This window comes from Lissotriton vulgaris, chromosome 6, assembly GCF_964263255.1.
Source record: "Lissotriton vulgaris chromosome 6, aLisVul1.2, whole genome shotgun sequence".
Classification (NCBI taxonomy): Eukaryota; Metazoa; Chordata; class Amphibia; order Caudata; family Salamandridae; genus Lissotriton; species Lissotriton vulgaris.
In genome coordinates, this window is record NC_141694.1 from 251,954,112 (window position 1) to 251,969,132 (window position 15,021).

The 15,021-nt window shown below is 43.7% G+C and overlaps 1 protein-coding gene across 2 annotated transcripts in view; it reads left to right on the forward strand.

Annotated features, from left to right (window-relative positions):
* Positions 1 to 8,539: 8,539 nt before the first annotated feature.
* Positions 8,540 to 15,021, forward strand: part of PUM2 (pumilio RNA binding family member 2) — a 755,055-nt gene continuing 748,573 nt past the window's right edge. For both annotated transcript variants that reach the window (XM_086926282.1, XM_086926283.1), the window contains exon 1: positions 8,540 to 8,669. The gene's annotated coding sequence lies outside the window, so the exon portion shown is untranslated. The remainder of the gene's footprint in view (positions 8,670 to 15,021) is intronic.

Sequence of the window (15,021 nt, forward strand, 5' to 3'; positions counted from 1 at the left end):
GACTGCCCGGCTCAGTGCACGATCAGACACCAGGAAGTGCAAGCTGCAGTCTAGAGCACCTCAAAAGCAGAAACCTGCTGCAGAAGCCGCACGTTCGCCACAGGCTCATCGCACGCTCGCAGCCCTTGTCGTTTTAAATTAATATAGATATATTTTAATTGTCACGGTAAGAATCAGGAATGGGGCAGAAGGTGACCGTGGCCACGAGGGCTCTGGATTTAGAAGGAAACCTGGAAAGAATTGCAAAAAGTACGTGATTGGCTCCGCATTTAAATGTTGCACATATTATTACACCGCCTCGGCAGGGGTAGTGAGCACTATATAAATTTAAAGACAATATTTTTCTTATTATAGACAAGCCAAGAGTTGCATCAGAGCCATGCTATGGGACAGATGCACTCGTATTCTCAGAATTAGCAAGTGAAAGGGACAGACAGTTCGAAGGCCAGGGAATGTGTGTTCTAATTAAAGTGCACAGATAAAGAATGCACTTCTTGGAAAGTCTGCAGTGCATACAATGAGACGTGTCAGCACTTGTCAGAAGATCAGTTGTACTGCATGAGAGAATCAGCACTTCTCACTGGGGTTGTTGTCATTTTATTAGTATATGCCTGCATTTCCCAAAAGGGTTACTCCCTCCATTCTTATTCTCTTCTATTTTACCCTCCAATGATTCCCCAGCCCCTCTATTCACATGCTAGCCCTTTCCTTCCTCCTTTACTTTCTTCTCCTCTCTTTCTTATCGTTTCTATCTCTCTGCCTCGTCTTTTCTCACCAATCCCTGTCTAGCTATTATCCCTGCCCTCCCTCCCGCCCACTCCAGGCTCCTGGCTGTGGTCTTTGCTATTGCGTCAAGTCTGCAACACCCCAGGAGCAGGTAAGCTTTATTTATAGCATATTATGTCCCTGCCCGTCCAAGCAAATCCTTGTGCTCCTCACATGCGCGATGTCTTCTGGACATTAAGTCTTTACTACAGGTGTAAATCATATTTGCATTTTGTTCTGGAGCCTGTCCTGTCCATCAAGAGGAAACCCAGCAATTTCTTTGTGATAAAATCTTCCATTGGAAATCTCTTCACTGCTCTGTATTTTGTTCATCCCTTTGTGGTGTTGGGTGCAGTGGAAGGAAAACAATTCTATGGCAGGGCAGGAGGCTCAGATTATGCTTTCTCGATTTCTTTACTACAAACAGCAGCCAATAGGAACACAGTAAAGAAAAAGAAAACTACAAATCCCATGAGCACTTAGGCAACCATAGAGACTATATCCCTATATAAACAACCATAGAGGGTAAGACCTCCTCTTTCTTTGCTGCTTCGCAGCCAGTTAAGTCATTTACCTATACTTCATTGTATTGGTATTGCATGTTTTAAGCTCTGTGCTGTTTGCTTACTTTAGCGCTGTGGCGCCGCTTCTTTGCCCATTTTCCGGCGTCTTGCCTGTTGATTGCGGTGCTCGTTTGGACTTTGTAGTCCCGTTTGTTGCGGCTGCTTGCTTTGCCGGTTTCTGTTCGTGGAGAGCGCGGGTCGCCTCTCCTTGTACTCGGGCGCTTTGTGCCCGCGTCTGACTGTGGAGTGGGACCGGGCACTCGGGAGGTCGCGCGCTGCAGTCGCGCGTCGCTCCGCTTCCGGATTATCAGGCAGGCTTCTGCGCATGTGCGTTAGCCCTGTTGACGCTCCGTGTCTCTCACGAAGCTACCACACGCTAGAAGGCGGAGTTTTCTCATAGCCTATGCCCACTGCCTGCCGGAGAGTCTCCAGTATACGCCCTTTCCTCTATCTAGGGTTTGGGCTGGATAACTACTAGAGGCGTTGCCTAGAGTGGCTGTCTTTTGCAAGCCTGTCCCTCCACATTTGATTTATTTGTTTAGGGTGGAGTGTTGCTCTGCCTGCCTGGCTTGCTTGGGGTTGTCACTCCCCCTGACTGGGTTATTTCCTTTGTGTCTGGCCTTTGGTTTATTCCTCTGTGGGCATTTTTTCTTCCAACTGTTCTATATTCAGGCATGGATGGTTACGAAGAATCTGAGGATTATTATTATGATGAGGAACCTGAGGAGTCCTTTGAATATGATTTGGTTGACGCCCTTGACCAGGGGGTGCAGCACTCGGTCAATACTGCGCTTGTCCGCGCCATTGGACCATTAAAATGTCATTTGACTGATTATGCACACCAACAAGGTTGGATACCTTCTTCTACTGGCAAACAATCCTCTAAATCCCCTAAGAATCCTCACAAATGTGATTTTGTCAAATTGGCTAAGTCCTTGTCTTCCTCCAGTGTTTCTAAGAAGTCTCGTCCGCCTCCACCTGACTCTGATGATACGTCCTCTTCGTCCTCTTCTTCCGGTCCAACTGGTCCTCCCCCTGAAAAAAAGTCTAGGAAGGAGCATTTTGTTGACGCCTCTTCCCATCCACCAGTCCTTACCTTCGAGCCTTTGGACATAGTTCACCCTAACTCAAAATCCTGGCTCCCTGCTCCTGAGGTCGCGGAGTACGTCCAAGCACACATTCGTGAGCCTTTTGATCAGGAGGTACGTTCTCGTCTTCTTTCCGAGTGTCCTCGCCCTGATTTGGCAGACAAACTCTTGGACACTCCAGAGGTGGATCCCACTATTCTCACCTCCCTTAAAAAATTCACTAAAGACCCCAAAAAGGGCGGGTTACCAGGCTCAGGGGTCTGCTTCTGGCATCGATCCCGATAAGCTGATTGGTTGGGCCCAGCGTGCTATATGCCAACTGGGGAACGCAAATTGTGCTCTATCCACTGAGCAACGTTGTTCCATTCTGTTAAAAATGGACCCCAGATTGACGGAGTTAGCCTCGTCGGAGTTGGGCCCCTTGCTCAGGGTCTCCTCTTTGGTCAACCCTTCCTTAAGGAGTTGACGAAATTTGTCGCACCATTTAGTGGCCTGGACAAGGCTCAATCTTCACTCCGTAGGGCATTCCGCCCGGTTTTTGGCAGGGCCGGACGTTCCAGGGGACGTTCGTCCGGCCGTGGCTCTGGCCAGCAACGTGGCAATCAGTCCCAGCAGGGAGGAGGTCAGCATTCATCTATTCTGGATCTAAGTCTAATTTCTACCCCTCCTGCAAAGGTCGTGGACAGGCCGCCAAAGGAGGCTATGGAGGAAACCAGGGAGGACGTCAGGATTTCTCCAACACAGGTGAGATTGATTCCCTACGAAGACGTTGTACTGGGGGGCAGAGTGCAATATTTTCTTCAGAATTGCCGTACGATCTCCAACGATGCTTGGGTGTTACAGACTGTTCACAGTTATCAAATCAAGTTTTACCATCCGCCCCTTCAAAGTCACGTCCCTTCACCCCTTGTTTTTTCCCAACTAGATCAGGACATAATCTCCAAAGAAATCGAGTCCCTTCTGGTCAAAGGGGCCATTGTGCGGACCTCGCTGCATCCTCAGGGGTTCGTCAGCAATGTCTTCCTGGTGGAGAAGAAAGGGGGAGGCTCTCGCTTAGTGCTCAACCTCAAGGAATTCAACAACGGAGTGGTTTATCGCCACTTCAAGATGGAGGCCATCCATCTTCTCAGGGATCTCCTTCGCGAAGGTGACTGGATGGTTCGCCTGGATTTGAAGGACGCTTATTTGTCGGTCCCGATCTTCGAACCTCATCCCGTTTCCTCCAATTCCAATGGTTGGGGACATGATTCGAGTACACGGTTCTCCCGTTCGGCCTCTCGTCCGCTCCGTGGTGCTTCACGAAGCTTCTGCGGCCAGTAGTGGAGTCGCTGAAGGCACGCGGGGTTCGTCTGATAGTGTATCTCGACGACATGCTCTTGATGGCTCAGTGCCCTGTCCGGTTGCACACCCATTTGGCCTGGACGATCGAGCTCTTACAATCTCTAGGATTTCTAGTGCATCCTCAAAAATCTCTTTTGCATCCCTCTCAGTCGATGGAGTTCTTGGGTTTTCTGGTCGACTCAATCTCTTGCCAACTGCTCTTGCCTTCCCAGAAGATCAGGCCTATCAAGCGGGAGTTGACATTACTGTTATCCAAACAGAGTGTGTCTTTGAGATCGATCGCTCGGATCTACCCCGGATGTGGTGCTGGAATCGGATGCAAGTCTTTGGCGTTGGCGAGCCCGGTGCGGGTCCGTGACGACGGGCGGCCATTGGTCACGGGAAGAACTGAGTCTTCACATCAATTGTCTGGAGCTCCTGGCGGGCTCGTTTGCGATCCGCAGTCTTGCTCCTCAGGCTACCAAGTGTTGCATACTCATCCGCATGGACAACATCTCTGCGGTTCGGTATGTGAACAAACTGGGAGGGACGAGGTCGAAGCTCTTGGCCGAAATTGCAAAGGACTTCTGGCACTTCTGCCTTCAGAAGAAGATCACTCTTATTGCAGAGTATCTCACGGGTCGCCAGAATCAGGTGGCCAATTGGAACTCTCGCCATCTGCTGGACTTCAGTGATTGGTGGCTTCACCCCAGGGTATTTCGGAGCCTCTCTCGCATTTGGGGTTCAGCCGTGGATGGATCTGTTCGCCTCTCGCCTCAATGCCCAATTGCCCAAGTTTTACAGTTGGCGTCCAGATCCGGAGGCTCTGGCCACGGATGCGCTTCTTCAGATTTGGCCTCCTCATCTCTGCTATGCGTTTCCCCCGTTCGCGATGATTCCGCGGGTCTTGGCTCGGACAAAGTGCTTCCAGTCGGAGATCATTCTGATAGCTCCTCTTTGGAGGGCTCAAGCTTGGTTTCCGGATATTCTGGAGCTGAGTTGCTCGACGGCGTTCCTTCTTCCCCAGAAGTGGAACTTGTTGTTGGACCCTCTGCTCAATCCGCATCCTCTGATTCTGTCGGGTCAGCTCCGGTTGGTTGCGTGGCGGATTTCGGGGAACACTGGAAAGTCCCAGGCTGCACGATTTATCGGTGAAGCTTGGGCCCCCAACACGCACAAGCGTTAAGCATCAGCTTGGCGACGATGGGGTGGTTGGTGTTCTAAACGGGATTTGGATCCCGCTTCAGCGGATGTTACTTTAGAGGTTAATTTTCTAGCTTTCATCGCCTCTTCTGGTTCTGCTTATAGGACGGTCAATTCCTTTCGCTCCGCGGTTTCTGCGGGCCACGATTTTGTTGACGGAAAGCCTGTTGGAGGAACATCCCTTGGTTTCTAAATTACTTTGTGGCATTCGGCTGGTAAAACCGCCTTGTCCAAAGTATGTTGCTCTTTGGGATGTCTCCATTGTCTTGCGTTTTCTGGAGGCTTGGCCTCCCAATTCCTCTTTGTCTCCGAAAACAGTTTTCAGCAAAGTTGAGTATGTTACTTTGTTTGGTGTCTTGCAGACGCATTTCGGATGTGCGGGCGTTGGATCTCGCAGGGCGTTCGTTCTCTCCGGACGGGGTCACTTTTACCGTTTCCCGGCACACCAAATGTAATATGTCTTCGGTGACATATCCATCTTTTCCGCAGAATGCACAATTATGTGTGGTCCAATGCATAAAGGATTATGAGGTAAGTACTGCTCCTTTTCGACAAAATTTGTCTGGTCAATTGCTAATTGCTTTGCAAAAGCCTTTTAAGCCTGTGGCGCCGGCTACCCTGGCGCGCTGGGTGCGTTGGCTTATGTCTGAGGCTGGAATTGATGTCTCCATTTTTGGAGCCCATTCCGCTCGGGGAGCCATGGCTTCTAAGGCTTTTACTGTTGGGGTGAGTCTGACGGACATCATGAAGGCCGCTGATTGGTCTTCCGACTCTGTGTTTAAAACGTTTTATTTCAAGCCCATTGTGGATACTGCTTCTGCTGTGGTGGCTCAGCTTTGAACAAGCATAATCTGAGCCTCCTGTCCTGCCATAGAATTAAAAATTTGCAAACATTTGTGACAAGAATTTTCAATTCTATTAAGGACACGGAGGCGAGGATTATCTCACCCAAATGCATTTTTACTGCATTTCTCATGTATGTTATCATTGCTATGACATGGCTCTAGAATGTTTTTCTTGCACTGTTTCCCTACCCTTTGTACTTTTACCTTCCATGGTACTGGGATGGTGTATTACGGCTCTGATTTTCTTTCAGGTTCTGACCAGAAGTGAGTTTTCTTCAATACACTCCTGCATCGGTTCCAGCATTTCGGATTCTGGATATGCTGTGTTCTCCTGCCCCGGTCTCCTGGTCCTTGGTTCATTGGGATGTCTCCTGCTGGTCGTTCTCCTGTTGCCTTTGGATGTTTCCTCCAGGCTGTTCTTCGGTACCACTTGAATTGACTTTTGACTGATTAACTTTACTGGACAAAGAAAGAGGAAGTCTTACCCTCTATGGTTGTTTATATAGGGATGTAGTCTCTCTGGTTGCCTAAGTGCTCATGGGATTTGTAGTTTTCTTTTTCTTTACTGTGTTACTAATGGCTGCTGTTTGTAGTAAAGAAATCGAGAAAGCATAATCCTCGCCTCCGTGTCCTTAATAGAATTGAAAATTCTTGTCACAAATGTTGGCAAATTTTTAAGTATTGTTCCCTTGTTGGGTTTGTGTAAACAATTGCTTTACAGGTGTAATTCCACAGCCAACCGGAAATCTCCCAAAGCACTTGCTAATAAAGGATAGTGCTCAATACTGTCATTTATACAACATGCACACAACACTTTGCCCTTGTAACACACGGTTGCTACCTCTCACATGTTTTTACCTTTGATACTTGCACAAGTGCCACCTTGCCTACGTAACACCTGTTCTTGTGCCTAGCACTTATTGCAGTACCATACCTCAAATTATACTCTGTTTTCTCTTATAACTGCACACTTGTCACTTTTCCTCTTGTGCACTTTTGACTACCTCGTGTATTTTTGGTTGTTCACAATTTTTACTACCTCAAGTATTTTGTTTGCTCACAATTGTCACTATTACCTTTACTACCTCATGTATTTTTGGTTGCTCACAATTTTTACTACCTCAAGTATTTTGTTTGCTCACAATTGCCACTCTTACCTTTACTACCTCATGTATTTTTGGTTGCTCACAATTTTTACTACCTCATGTTTTTGTTTGCTCACAATTGTCACTATTACCTTATGTAAGTAAAGTATGTTTTAGTAATCTGCTCTTTTGTAATGTTTCTCATTATGTTTCATTTCTGTTCCTAATGTGAAGCGCTCTGACGCCTTCGGGTAAAGTCCGCGCTATATAAAAATGCATAAATAAATAAATAAATAATACATAAAGGTGAAAGAATCACAATACGAGAAAAAAACTAATAAAGCAAAGCAGGGTGGTCGCAAAGTAGCCAAATTCGATTTACTCACAACCTCACACATTAGCACCTCTTTACCGACTTTGCCATTGAAGCGCTACTTTCATTTCCTCGTAATTCTTTGAACAACGTTTATTTCCACAGGTGGGGAAGAACACCAATCCTGGAGGTACTACCTGGTTGATACATAGAATGCAAACATGTGATCCTTATCAGCTGTTTACCTGATTTTGATTTATAAATATGTGAACAGCAGCTATGTGTGCAGTGAATTGGTCTTTTTAAACCACACTGCTTAGTGTGTGTCTGATAATGTGCTGCATCGCTAAATACTAAGGACACTTCCCAAAGGCGAGACCGATTGCATTGTAAATGCTTGTTATAAATCTCCCGCTACCCAGGTTAACAATGTTGGCATGCATGTACAACAGAAGCATGTTCCATAAGACTGGAACACAAAAAAGGATTAGAAGCGCCCGAGTCTAGGACAGCGAGCTACGAGTAACACTTGTTTGTTCGATTGGTACCAGGGGAAGTACACAATTCTCTGTTCGACTACTATTCATATAAAATATAGGCAATGAAACACATTGGGAAGCTTAAAAAACACAAGAACCGACTAAATTAGTAGTGTTATGTTTCTCTCTCCTTTGGGATGCCCGTGCAATGTAAGCGTTATCGTTTTCTATCTCTATCCTGGCTGTGTTTTAATAACAGATATCTTGGGCGCTATTCTCACGAAAGCGACAAGAAATGTCATCTCGCGAGGCTTCGGCCATCTTTGTGTCAGGCCGCCAGTGTTGCTATAGTTCCATTTACCCCGCCTACAAAAAGCCCAGCATGAGGCCTTCCTCCTTACCCTTCATTACCTATGCCGCCCATAGCATAAATATCCATTGGTTGACCACCTCCCGCTCATCAAAGCCATCCCTGCCATACCGCCGTCTTTGTGAGGAGCATCAAGATATCATGTATTTATTATTAGGCGTGTTATTGAGTTGTAGTTCCCGTTCCCAAGCTATAAGGCTGTGGTACAAGAACACACCAGAGATCAATGAAACGCGTACTTAAAAGATGAAAGTTAGCTACAGTTCTCATTGTCTGGTTGAATATACTACCAGATTCATTACAACTCAAAGCAATTTGAATATGCATTTTCTGTTGTAAAATGCATTTCTAAATAAAAAAAAGACAGACTTGAAAAACAACTCTTTAAATAATCGGTTAATGGATTATTGAGTAGCAATGTTTGTATCAACGTGAGGCTGCCTTGTTTCTATTCCAAAAGGGCGGCCGAAGCAGAGAGAGAAGAACAAATACACAAAAGACTGTGCAATCCTTGTCCGTCTTCTATCTTCACTGCTGCCTCCTCCTCTGTTGGTCTGCGTCATCAGTGAGCCGGGCGCAGAGGCCTCCACCTCCCACTCCGAGATCCGGGCGCTTATGTGACGGGCGTCACTTGCAGGGTGAGTGTTGAGGCTTTATTTGTAAACCTGACCCGTTCCTCCGATGTCCCTTTGTTGCCCTTTTCTTTTAGTTGCAGTGCAAACGATTACGACAAAAGTAACCAAAAGGAATGCGAGGCAGCCCACACTGGCAGGCTGCAAACATCGCGCTGTAATTGTGTTTACATGTTTAAAATGGTGGGGTGTTTGCGCCCTTGAGAGTGAACTGTTTCTTCTTTCACGCATCCCATTTCTTATTCGGCAGACTGTGCCCTCCCTCTACCCCAAAGAGCGTTCCTAATGTAGCCACTGTGACATACTTCGTAGTCAATTCCAGTTTTCCTGCAGAAGGATAAATACTGCAGTAAAATCAACAGCAAAGTATACAATGTTAAATTTGCCAATAACTCTCCCTCAAAACCTGTGGCCTTTGGTCCATACAGGATACATTTAAGAGAACAACAAGCCAATATAATTGGTACCTTTGTAATGTAATGTTAAATTCTAATGGGTGATACATATGAGCATCATTTTGACACACCTTCCTCTCCCCATAATTTCTCGACCTTCTCAAACCTTGATCTGTTTTGCTCACTTTCAGCATTTTACACTACATATATGCAGTATAAGGATTTAAATCTACACGTCTTGTAAAGAATGTCGCCCAGCCCCATTACAATGTGTTGCCTAACGATGAATTTTGACAATTTTAGCTTTTCACGGAAAATTATTATTATTATTATTATTATTCTTTTGTCTTTGATCCCAGCCTGGTTATTTTACTTAATGGGGTGCGCTGCATAATAGGTTAGTAAACCCTACTCCAGAGGGATGCAGCTGTTTAACTAGATGTAGACATCTTCCAGGGCAGTGCTTCCCAAACTGTGGGTCGGGACCCAGTGATGGGTCGCGAAAGTCCTAGTCTTTATAGTAGAACTATTTAAAATCATTTGCCTTGTTTATGCACCAGCGCAAAATTGCTTAAGGTTAAGTCCAGTTTTAAAACCCTTTTAAGTATTCCCAAGTAAGACTAGGGATGAATTTTCCTTTATTTGTTGCTACTGTATTATTACTTCACAAAGCCATTTCAACAAAGAATGGGTTCGCTATGCATGATCATACATAACCATACCATATGTATAGAACTTTCAAACTTAAATTGAGAAATATGGATGTGGCCTAACAGCCAAAGCTGCTGACTTTGGATCTGGGCAATCAGGTCTGTGTCCTGGCGTTGGGTTAACCCTTTGATTCTGGGTAAATAACTTAATCTACTGTGCTTTTAGTAAAATTAATTGACTTTCTGTAATTTCTGACTGGTGCTCATTTATAGTGCTGCATTATCATTGGACGGTGTAAATATGCGCTAATACAAACTACATAATAAATTCAACAAATATATGGTCCAAATTGCACCACTTGGCCTCGTTTTAAAAGGAAAATGGATATGAGGCCTTTCTTCTGCTGCAGAGGAGGTTCATCAAATTTGCTAAAATCACTGGTACCAAACACCAAGATTTTTCGGAAGTCATGTGATTTTTTTTTTTTTCTCTGAACGGATGCCACAGGCCTGCACCCCACACTGAAAATTGTTCCAGCTGCAGAATTCAGTGCAGTTCACAATCTGCCACTTTTATGGAGAGATCAATATTGTGGCCGCAGTCCGATATCGAAGGGCATGATCAATACTTCTACAACCAATTGCTGCTATTAAATTAAAAAATCGCCCCTACCTCTTTTCTTTTGAAGCAAGGCGGGTCGTAAAAGTTTGTTGTTTGAAAAGAAAAAAAGGTCATAGTTTTAAAAGGTTTGGGAAGCACTGTTCTAGGCCACAGAACAATCAATACTAACCTATGCCGAGAGTCCTTTTCCAGAACTCTTAGCTGCAGTACACAAGACAGCAGAGGTGAAAAACCTTGTCAACTGTGATGTGCACTGCTACCCTTCCATTGTTTACAAGTATGAAGCAATGACTTTTGTGTCTGTTCAACTTTGAGGTTCATTAAAAAGATTGATGACATCTACTACGAGTTGGATTGTTTCAATCTTGCCTCTAAAATTAGGAATTCCAGAGCTCTCAATCATGTCCATTTATAAACATACTGGCAATAACTAAGACTCTTAAGGGGGATGCAAAATATGTGAAATATAAACAGGAGCTAAATCGCTCACGTGGATTACCATACATTTTTTTTTTTTACATTCATTGTTCAGAAATCAGTCAGTTTTATGCCACTTATGTTAAGAACATTAATATTTGCCCCATAGAGAAGCTTTTCAGCAGCCATTTTTAATTGATACCGGGTCTGAGACCTAATGTGACCTGGCTCGCTCAGTTCTCATTGACAGGCATGCTTATGATTTTTTCTCCTGATTCCCCTAATATACTTAGGAGACTAACATGTCCTGCTGAGTCCCCACATCATGTATGGGTATGCAGATGAAACTTTCAGTAAGCCCTGTTATAGTTGCAAGTGTACTTATATGTTTTACGTTATTACATTCTGCACTTGTGAATTGTAGAGCATGCCATGCATGTATGGATGTGGTGTTTGTATAGAATACCACTCGCCATAGGTCGGCAGAGTGGTTTTCAGGGTTAAAGGCAAAGATACATTCAACAAATGGTTGAAGAAGTAGCTGTGTTCTGGGAGCAGAAGTGGACTTGTAGCTGCATCATGATATTGTTTACATTTTTTTATAAAGAGATGTGTCTTCAGCTGTTTCTTAAATTAGAGTAGAGTTCTGACGTTTCTGGTGCATACAGGGATGTTGTTCCAGATCCCAGGTGCGTAAATGGAGGAAGCTTGTTGCCTTTTCCCCCCACAATTATGATATAGGGCATGATTAAGTACAATTTTTTCTGGTCTCCGTTTATTTGGTGCTAATTCATACACATTGAGTTATGTTCACTTTGAAGGATGATGCCTACCTGTGCTGAAAGCTTTTTTTCCCTTGCTTTCATAACCAAGTACTGTGACTGTCCAGCCACCCATTCATTAGGTTATTTATCTTTGAGTTTCACTTTTACTGTCACCAATGTTTGCATTGCATACATTTTGGGCAGCTCTTGGTCATTGAGGTACTGGTACTGTAGGGAAGTTTGACTCCATTAGGTGGTTTAGTGTACTTTTATTGAATATTGCAGTGGTTGCAGGCCAAAGATGTATTTTTGTGTCAAACTTTTGTCACAATTACACTTGAGTTAGGCAGTTGCATTCTGCAGTACACAGTCTTCATTTCTGTGGCAGTTACTTGGCTAAAGTTTTTATTATTAACTTGTGTTTTCAAGTGGATAGCTTAGCTAAATAACAAATCTGAAACTGCAAACTATGCATGATAAAAGTAAACCAAAGCATATGCTACTTGATTTCTAGTATTTATTTTTCTATATTTGGATAGCTGCTTTAAATAATGGTATTTTTGTTGGGGCAACTGTGCAGTCATAAATTCCTAAAATAGCAAGCATAGACAACACCACTAGGTCTGGATTTACTACATGTAAACACAAGCTTGTGCAAGTGCAAACTTAGACATGCTTCTGTTTGACTTAAATCCGTACCTGTTGAATTTACCTATGCTTTTTTTTTATAAAGTTCATGTGGTGTATATAGCTCGTCCAAGCTCTTTACGATAAAAACAAGTCGGAAATGTATAAGTTGCTTGAAGTGCAATAGTTGCAAAGTCTACTAATAATAGTATTTATACATGCAGCAATCCTGTTACATTGTTACTAAACTTCTTTACATCCTAATTTGATGTGATGTTCTGGAGCAGGTTTGTGAAGGTCTGTCCCTCATGGGCGGATCTGTGCAGATTTTCACTATATCAACATAAAGTATCCATACATTGAATCTATATGGAAATCAGTAACATAGTCATTGGCTGTCTTGAAATCTGGCATGTGTTCATCTCTTCTGGGTCTACTCTGGACACACATGGTCTAGAGCAGTGGTTCTTAACCTTTTGACTTTTGTGTACCCCCAATTAATCATTACTGGAAATCAGATGTCTCCAGTGGATCATTATTGGAATACAGGGATCTGCTCTAAGTCATTGTGGAAATCCTGGGACCTCGACCTAAGAAATTCTGAAGTTTTGAAATGAAAAAAATACACAAATATGGAATCAAACATTTATCAAATGCAGAAATTATGAAATTTAATTTTAATTCACAAACTAATGTAAAAAATAATCAATTTTAGCAAACTGAGATTTCTAAATTCAGCTTAGGCCACTTGTTGATGCACTTTAACTGCTCCCACAAGTCAATCTGTGAAAACCAATTTACTTTTTAATCTTCATTTTATTTTTCTTCACTTTTACAGAATGTTGTAAATTGTTCAATATTACATTTTAAATAATCTTATTTATTATTTAATTTACTAGGAGTTGCGAACCGCTGGTCTAGAGGCTGTCTTGGAAACAGCAGACCCAGGATAGGATGCCAATCTTGGCTTTCCCCACTTGACCACATTTTTGTCATCTGGGGTTGAATACTTTCTCAGTTTTGTTCTCTGTCAAACATTGAAAGAACTGGTTCTTTTTGTAGTTTGTGCTAAAAGTCCATTCATTGTAGTCTACCCTCATCCTTTAAACTCATTCTAACATATCATCTGTAGACTCACTCACTGACACCAGCTTAAGCTACAGCTGCGCTTGTCTGTGTGCACTTTCCAGATTGTAGAGGCTAGCTTCAAATAACGTGACTCAGAGTAGGTTATTTCTAATATGTGTGTGTGTGTATATATATATATATATATATATATACACACACACTACTGGTGGTCGCCAGTAGGTAGTTCTAGTTAGGACCTAGCTACCATGGAAATCCGCAACATTCTATTGGTAATAACTTTGGCGCCGGTTGAGGAATTTGCGTGTAATTTTCCAAAATTTTGGCCAGCTCCGCTCCGCTCCTTCCCTGAAAGTTTCGGGGGGATTCGTGAAGTGGGGGCTGAAAAAAAAGGGGTCCCCCAAAACTTGTTTTCCTCATGCAATTTTCCATAGGACGTTCTGACACTGCTACAGCTCGAACCGCTGAACAGAATTACGCCAAACTTTGCAAAATTGTAGGGACTGGTACTCGGATGTGCCTTTGCTATATTTGGTGAAATTTGCTCCAGTGTTTTTTTTTAAAATTAACTTCAAAAACACATATATATCTATAGGTGCGCTCCGAGCGCTCACCGGTACGGGTACCGGGGAGCGCACCTGGTGCGATACGGGAGTGTGCGAGCGGAAAGCTGATTGGCTGTCGGATGTCTGTCAACATTCTAAACAGTCCGGAGAGTCCGCCATCTCGTGTCTCGGTAGAATCGAGACACATGAGGTAAAAAATTATAAGGTGGAAATGATTAAAAGGGGGCAGGGTACACACCCCTGACCCCCTAGGTTTTCTAAGGGGAGCATAGAAGGAACCTTTTTTTTTTTTTTTTTTTTTTTTTTTGCAATTTTCGCGGGGTAAGCGTTGGGTGCGTTCCCATGTACGCTCACCGGTATGCGCACCCTGAGCTCACCACTTCACTCACTCCTTCACAATATATAAAGAATATAGCTTTTTTTTGGAGAATTGGAGGTAGTTCTAAAAAGAACAGTTTTTTTCTTTTTTAGTTTTCTTTTTTTTCTTCTGAACGGTTTTAATTTTTTTGGTATTTTTATCAGAACAAAAACAAAAATAGGGAATGCCAAACTGCTCAACAGGAGCCAAAAAATGGGGGGAAAATTAGGGCTGGGGAGGGCAGCGGTGTTCTTCCCATTAGCGAAAAATCAGGAGGATACTCTGCTCTCCAACACTAAGCAGTTCATTACACTGCTTACAACAAATGTTGATGTCGCTGAAAACAGGTTGAATGTTGGGAATCGGCTCCACTGATCTTCCTCTCCCCGATGATGTTTGTCCTCCGGTGGAAGTTGAGGCGCCATCTCTTGGGGGATTACGTGCCAGGTCTCTGACACTCTCCCGGGCATAGTTCTGGGGGTGCCTCCTTTGAACATGCCTGATCATTGTTGAGTTGCCAAAACGATATTTTCTTCTAGGGTCACCCCGTGAAAGAACAGTTTGGCATATTTTGCACTCCACTTTTGGAGCCTTAACCTTTTTCTCTCCTGGTGAAATAGTAAAACATTTCCAGATAAAGTGCTCCTTCACCATTGGCTGAGGAGTTTCTTCCTGGATAAACTCATCAGAGTCCTCACTGCTGCTAGGTGGTCTTGCAGCCATTCTTTCCAAAGTAATGAAGAGAAACGGGGAACAGGTCTTGCTCTCTCCAAAGTGAAAGAGGTAGTGAAGGAAATGGGTGGGGTTTTCATTAGTTGTAAAAAAAAAAAAAGCAGTTAAGAACCAATGAAAAGTGTAATATTAATGTCACAT